This window comes from Sesamum indicum, linkage group LG6 (assembly GCF_026168435.1).
Source record: "Sesamum indicum cultivar Baizhima isolate 11 linkage group LG6, ASM2616843v1, whole genome shotgun sequence".
NCBI lineage: Eukaryota > Viridiplantae > Streptophyta > Magnoliopsida > Lamiales > Pedaliaceae > Sesamum > Sesamum indicum.
Window position 1 is genome coordinate 25,853,453 of NC_142662.1, and position 7,013 is coordinate 25,860,465.

Below are 7,013 nucleotides of genomic sequence, written 5' to 3' on the forward strand. Positions count from 1 at the left end.
TTGACTGCAACCCATAAATATGGACATGATTGGGTTAAATAGATTATTGCAGAGATCATAAAAAGACAGGACAGAGGCTGGTGAATGAGAGGTCCAATGGGAAGATCCATGTTTTAAGTGTATTCAAGGTTATTATTAGTTGTTTGCCGTGTTTATGCATGTAAATGAAATGCTTAAATTAATTGCTTTGGACTACAAATTGTCTAATATTTCTCTATTCAACTATGAATTCTAGGGATTGCTTTATTTGGTTCCGTACTTGCTTAATAAGTTGAGCTATGCCATAATAATTACATGAACCCTCATTGATGTGGTGAACTCAGCCACAACGAGATCAACTACACTTTGATGGTGCAACACTATCTCTTACTTGTTTCTTGCAATTACTACGTACTTGGATCCAACGCAATGAGTTATTTGATATGCTTGATAAATAATGCTCTCTTTCCACTACTCCTATTTTAGTCATATAGACATATTTCTAATACTTTGTAAGTGGTGTTGCGTCACATTAAAAATTGAAGGAATATAAAATAAAAGGAACTTGATCACAAAGGCTTTTTCCACTGAAGACCAAAATTACTACAAACAAAGTATTCTATATTTACAATAGGTCAGATTTGTTCTAAAGTAATAGATGTCGATGTCCGGCAAGGCTCTTGTGTGCGTCATGAAAGCTAGTGTGTTATTGTGAAGCAAGTTGACGACTGTATCATTCGGCTAACACTTGTCGGGATCAGCTTCACTAGCATTACCCTGCACATAATCAACAATATCAGTATCATTTAAAGTATGTAAAGAGCAAAATGCATAATGTATCTATCTATACCCATCTATTATGATTGATGGCTATTTGGTTTCTCAATTATGTGCTTGCCAAAATAACTTCATCTCGTTAAAAACTGTGCGGGGAAATTCTAGAATTGAAGTAGGAGATTCAAACACTCAATTGTTTCACATTGACCGCTAAATAGAATGTGCTTTTTGACACTATCTAGAACAACATGATAACCTAATGCATCTATCTCTTCCTCTCTACCATTTTTCTAACCAAAGACGCAACCTTTGTCCCTATCTAGTTATTCTCCACCGATTTTTTTTTCCATATTTTAAAATTCAAGAAAGGGTGAAACCATTGTATTTTTTCTTTGTATACTTCAAATCCAAAATGTACGTGATTTCTATGAAACCTTCACATTCTCAACATTCTAACTTGGAAGTAATAGGATTATGAACTTTGAGGTCAGTTTAAATGTGAAGAATGCAAGGTAGTTCGGAGTTGACGCCTAAAAGGGAGATAATCCTCCACTGTTTTTGTTAATTTATTCCCAAATTATTCATTATGTTAGGTTTTATCCAATTTGCTTTTTCAAAACCTTTGTATTGTCATACATTTAAAACTTTTGTACAAATTGTACAGAAACACCATATTTGTCCATGTCAACGTCCAAACTTTGCAGGTGTATCATAGTAAAATTTATTGAAAATCACTACTACGCAACCACAAATTAGTTTATTTTTGAACTTCAGAAATAAAATATCAATACACTACAAGATAAAGCGGTTGTCTAGATGCCAATCTCATTATTTATTTTTATATTACTTGTACACCTATCATTTTAAAAAATCTGTTACCACATCTCGGCGAGTAGCAATATAGGTAATGCATGTAGTTCTTTAAGTATTATCAATACAATTATTTATCACAACAACAAAGTTAATTATACACTTTTTTGGAATTCTAAAGAAAAAAAATTTCATTTGTTCAAAAGTAATAAGTCGAATGCACTTCAAACTTCAAAGTGTTTCCAAGAATAAAAAAACTGCTTTAAATGACAATAAAGATCAATTAATGACTTTCTTTGAAAATAAAAACATGTGACTTTTTTAGGTATTTATCCACAAACAAGTAAATGAAATACATCTATATACTTATTAAAATTGCACAAAATATTCAAAGTTTGTAAATTTATCTTAAAGAAATTAGTGCATTTTGATATTGATTTTGAAAACATGAGTTGATAACACAAAGCACTTGACAAAGAGAAAACAAATCTTAGTAAAAGAATAAAAAAGAAAATAATTTTTTTAGAAATATACTATGGATGATTATTCAATAAAACTAAAAAAAAATCCCATATCTAGTATTAATTTGTTCATTAAAAAATATTTATCAAATGTTTGAGATTACGTATATTTACAAAATTCACGAAATCTTCTTAAAAAATTTTAATTGGCATCTAGACAACCCGCTCTACGCTTTAGCATAGTATTTTATTTTTCAAAGTCCACAAAATAAAATAACTCATAGTTGGATAATATAGATTTTCGATATTTTTCTATGATACACCTGCAAACATAAGATGTTAAACATGAACCAACATGATTTCTGTAAATTCATACAATAATTTTAAATGTATAACAACAAAAAGTTTCAAAATAAGCTCATGAAGAAAACCCAACACGACGAATTAATCAAGAATAAATTTACAAAAAAAGGGGAGATTCGCTCTCCAATTTAGGTCTCAACTCTATACTTGCACCATTCACATTTCAACAACCTCAAACATTCCCAATCCTATTCTTTACGAGTCAAAATGATGGTCACGTGAGTTTTTCAAAGAAATCAGCGCACAAAATTTGAATTTGAAGTTTACAAAGTATAAATTTAATGGTTTCAGCCTCCTTGATTTCAAAATATGGGAGAAAAGTCGGCAAGGAAGAACTAATAAGGACATTGGTTTCTTTTCGGTTAGAAATTTGACGAGAGGAATATGAAGATACACAAGTTAACATTAGGTTCTAAAATATCATCAAAAAGCATACTTTTAGCTGCCAAAATGCGTCCCAATTGAGTGTTAAAATCCTACTCAACCCTTTTGATTCCCACACAATTTTTAGCAATATAAAGTTTTTCGGTAACACAGAATTTGCAAAACCAAATCCAAAGCCTTCAACCTTTAATAAACGAGTACACATAACCTATAATACTATTAATATGCTTCACTTGTAGAATCAAATATATGCATGCTACATGTGTTAGGCCACCATTTTTAATTGCAGAATACATACTTTTGGAATTTTCTAATGATGACTCGTCATATCTATCTGATGCTCTTTGGGACTTGAAACATGCTAGACAATTCACAATTTTAATGGCACTAGCAAAACATAGACAATGATAATACTGCTAACAATAAGCTTGCAAATAAAATAATTGCTAATAAATAATATGACATCTCTATTCAATAAAATAATTGCTAACAATAAACATGCTAATAAGGCAGAACTACGAATAAACCAAGACATAGAAGATAACAACATAAATACATGTGGCATTCTCCAATTCAAAGGCATAATATGCAACAGAAATTGACTGGTAACAAAGATAATAGTAGTTAAGACAAAGTAGTAACTTACTGCTCCTAAAGTAGTAGACTCCCAGTTGCCGATCAAAGCCAAAATTTTTTCAAACCAAAGTGCTAGCGAAGGAAGGATCACTAGCAGCTAAATTGCAGAAAATTTCCGAAAACATCACTAACCTCTCACACAGACTTACCAATTCAAGGCTAATAGTCTGATGGCTTGGAGTCTCAAGTTTGGTTTCCACTATCAACCACCAAATGGAATCCACTGTGAAAACATGCAAATGTGATAAGTTCCATTACAAGAAGGGAAAGACCCAAACCCAAAAAAACAAAAGAAAGACTAGATAAGCATATGGCTAAGCAAGAGGATAGAAGAATAAAATCAAAAAACATCTCACGATATTCTTGTGTTCAATATAGTGAAGATTTTTAAAATTTCAATGCATGCATAAATCTCAAATGTTTACTTTTAACAAATAAAATTATTATTTCGTATTTAAAGAGTGGAGATATACAGTGTAAACAAGGGAAACACGGGATATGCTCATGTCAAACATACGTCAACAGAAATTTTCACGAAAGAACTTACAGCTGCTAGAATATTGTACAAACATCATCATTTTCTCAAAATCCTTTCAAGAGCCCATGAAAAATAGTCTCAACACTTCAAATCATAACAGCCAAATGGGGAAAAGAAACAACAAAAAAAATTAAAAAGACAAAGAATAACATTGCACTGAAGACGCATGAAAATTTGTAGAAGGAATTTCGATCAGTAATAGAACACATATAGAACCTTGAGCCCTTTTCTTTGTTTTCTTAGTATCTCAAAGTTTGAACATCTAAAATTTAAAAATGAATTAAGAAAAGGAAGAAAAGGGATGGGGAGAGTTCATACATATACCTTGAAACATAACCTAGGTGAGCAGGAGCCAAATCGTTAGTGAAGACCAGTTGACGAGCCTTGTTCAAGGTTTCTGTCTCCCTCTCTGAGAAAATATAATGAAGAAATAAAAAATTTCAGCAAGAATCCAAAGGAAAAAAAAAAGAAAATACAGTAGCCCAGAAACATTTTCCTTACATGAATGAGAACAGGGATTGACAAGACAATGCTCCACTGTACATGGAAAACTCATTGGCGAAAAACCGAAGGGGAGTATTTTACAACTCTACTTTTATTTATTGAGGGTTAATAAGAAAGATGCAGTGATGGAAATTGTCTTGATTTTATAATGTGTAGAAAAACGTAGAACATTGAAATGAGGGCAATGAAAAGAGGTTGCCTTGACGGCGGCGGTTCATGTGTCCCCCAAGGGCTTGAGACTTGCAGAACTTGAGGGAACAAAACCTGCACTCGTAGACCTTCCCGGCCTCATCTTTTCAATCCTTAGCGCCGCTTTTCTTTTTCCTGTAGCCTCCTGCAAATATGCCAATTAAATCAACTTTGATGAGACTAATCTTATACCTAAATTCCAACCTTATTCACCCCAATCAAGATTTTTCTTCCTGTGTTATCATACTTACTACAGGGGTTTCCTTTTCATACTACAAAATCCCATGAAAAGCCCGAAACTTTTTTCAAGAAAGGTAGAGAGAATCTGAATTAAGATTTTGGGGGGAATTTGTTGATTAATTGAAGATTTGAGCAAGAGAGTTATCAGTTTTATTGCACAAGCAAAATATCTTCGCAGAAGAAACAAAAATTGATATCAAAAGTTTCTGAGAAGCACAAAAACACAAGGATCAAATAGTAGGAAAAGCAAAGGCATTACTAACTACTCCTAAGACCCAGAGTCGCCAATCAAGGTGAAGATATCACTACACGGCTTTCCATTAGCTTCGGACACTTGTCCTATTCTAGATTGCGTAAAACCATCAACACGACCTCACACACGGAAACAAAATAATTGGCATCACATTCACACAGGTAAAATGCGGAACTAGTAAGTAACGTTTTTGAAGCATAATATGCATGCATTTATATTGTTGCCAAGACTCACTGTCTTTCCTATCCCAATGGTAGGAAGATCAACCAACAGCCCAAGATGACAAACCAATACAAAGCCTACAGACTTTCCAATGATTTCAGTAAGGACAAATAGTGGCATAACAATGAAATCCATACAAAGGGAGCTGCAGTAACCAAGTATATTCAGGAAAAACATAGTAACCATGACCATCCGGAGGCGTGATAACCGATATTTTCAAACCATAAAATCATTCCATACCTATAATACAATAAATTCACAAAGAGACTACACCCACAAAACTGATAGAAAATAGAGTTTCTAGAAACTCCAAATTTGTCAAGACGAATCAAAAGCAAGCCAAACAAGAGAGTTAAAGATTTCGCAATGTGACTCTCCAATTCAAAGTAAGAATCTGCTGAAGTTACAGAAAGCTTGATATCGCAAAAGAATGACACCAGAAATTAAATCTCACATAAAACGATCCCAAAACATGTAGTTTTACTTGAAAATTTCATCACATGTGACAAGGAAAAACAGGGCAAGCGTATGGAAATAAAACCTCTAATTGTGGGAAATGGAGGATCAACCACAATGGCCACAACACATTATTCTTGTAAATAGAGCAAGCATTCATAAATTTCAAAATTATACCAATGATTTTTAGCAATTGCAGAAGAAAAAATGAAAAAGAAAATTAAATAAAATAAAGGGAAGGAAAAAAAAACTGGTTATTTCACCAAGAAGCATGGAACACAAGAATTCACAAGAAGAGCAATCAATTGTACCATATCAAGAATCAGAATAAAAAAACTGAAAACAAGAAAAAAGGGAGTTCATGAACATGAGGAATTCGAACCTTAATAATGGAGGAATCTTGATGCACGACTTCAAGAGTAGAAATGTCCAAAACCACAAGGGTTGCCCAAGCAATTGACGATTCATTTCTTGAGAAACTCAAGTCAACCCACCCACATGCTTGAGGATTTCACCGGTGGAATCTTGATTTTTTTTCTATCCCCTCAGATTTGGTCCTTCATTGGGGGGAACTTCATCATCTGTTATCAGCCGTATGAATCTTGGATCCTGAAAGGATATTAGAACCATTAGTAAAATTTCTGTTGATACAAGAAAGCAAGAAACTACAAATGGAAAAAGAGGAATTGCGAAACTTTTACTCAATCCATTCGTTCAGAAATTGGGAGAGATGTTGTTAGTCCCGGAAGTGGAAGCATGAAATTAGAAGAAAAGGAAAGAAGAGAAGAAAGAGGCGAGACAGTTCTTCTGCCGTGTTGTGAGAGTGATTCTCAGATTCTGGCTTATATTTATCGTCAGAATAATTTGCAAAAAATAATAAAATGCCGTTTGCCATAACGGTAAAATAATTTACTAAAACGAAATAAACAAGAAAAAGAAGAAACCAATTCATTAAAACTCTCTCTCTCTCTCTCTCTCTCTCTCTCTTCTTTTCTTTCTTTTTTTTTTTAATATATTAGTGAGGTGCATTAGTTAATATACCTACATGCATCTCTTAATTAAGTAGATAGACAAAGTACATTAGTTAATATACTGCACGTATCTCTTAGTTAAGTCGATACAGAACGATATGTTAGTTAATACAACTACGTGTCTATATTAGTTAATATAATTGTACGTGTCTCTTAACTATGTGTATCCT

At 33.0% G+C, this 7,013-nt stretch overlaps 1 long non-coding RNA gene across 5 annotated transcripts; it reads right to left on the reverse strand.

Annotated features, from left to right (window-relative positions):
* Positions 1-544: 544 nt before the first annotated feature.
* Positions 545-6,672, reverse strand: LOC110011517 (uncharacterized). 5 transcript variants are annotated; one of them, XR_016066157.1, is made up of 6 exons: positions 6,514-6,672; positions 6,195-6,421; positions 4,652-4,786; positions 4,273-4,357; positions 3,560-3,633; positions 545-756 (listed from the first exon to the last, which is right to left on the reverse strand). It is a non-coding gene; the product is annotated as an uncharacterized LOC110011517 (long non-coding RNA). The 5 variants fall into 5 exon arrangements; XR_016066156.1 differs by having other exon boundaries at positions 3,421-3,633; XR_016066153.1 differs by having other exon boundaries at positions 545-3,633.
* Between the last annotated feature and the right edge of the window lie 341 nt (positions 6,673-7,013).